General features: G+C 38.6%; 1 protein-coding gene across 1 annotated transcript in view; it reads right to left on the reverse strand.

Moving 5' to 3' along the window:
* The window catches only part of LOC104404119 (apolipoprotein B-100-like), a 36832-nt gene that overhangs the window by 32617 nt on the left and 3581 nt on the right, over positions 1–634 (reverse strand).

A 634-nucleotide genomic window follows, 5' to 3' on the forward strand; every position in this document is an offset into this window, starting at 1 on the left:
TACAGAATAGTGTTCAGACAAAGAAGCAATGTCAGCTGGATCCATTCTGAAATGTAAGACAAAACTTGTGGGGAAAACATAAGTTTTGGGGTCCACCGCTCTGTTTGATGAGATCTGACAATATGACCCCATCTGGCCTTCAAATAATGCCACATTAAAGTTAATGACAAAACCAGGAGAAAACTTAAGATATGGAACTGTTCTAAAAATCATAGAATGGTTTAGGTTGGAGGGAACCTTATAGATCATCTAGTTCCAAACCCCCTGCCATGGACAGGGACACCTCCCACTAGACCAGGTTACTCAAATGGCCCCATTGCTTCTAAATTAAATCAACCAATTGGTAGTTTTTAAATCGGTTATACTCTAATTCACTTATTAGATCATAAAATTTTACTAGACTAGACTCTTCTTAATGGAGCTAGACATCAGTTATATGAAGAGCATCCAGAACAAGGCAAAACCACTAAGTTACGAGTAAGAACAAGGTAGGAGGAAGTATTTGCAGAGGTGTTCCTCTTTTTATCAAAGGAAGCCCCAAAACCTAGTGGGCTTCCTCAAAGGGATGAATTTCACCTGTGTTTAATTTGTCCCTGTTGCTTTCAGAAGCAATTCATATGTAACTCTAAACCTT

Source organism: Nestor notabilis, unplaced genomic scaffold, assembly GCF_000696875.1.
Source record: "Nestor notabilis isolate BGI_N333 unplaced genomic scaffold, ASM69687v1 scaffold5234, whole genome shotgun sequence".
Taxonomy (NCBI): domain Eukaryota; kingdom Metazoa; phylum Chordata; class Aves; order Psittaciformes; family Psittacidae; genus Nestor; species Nestor notabilis.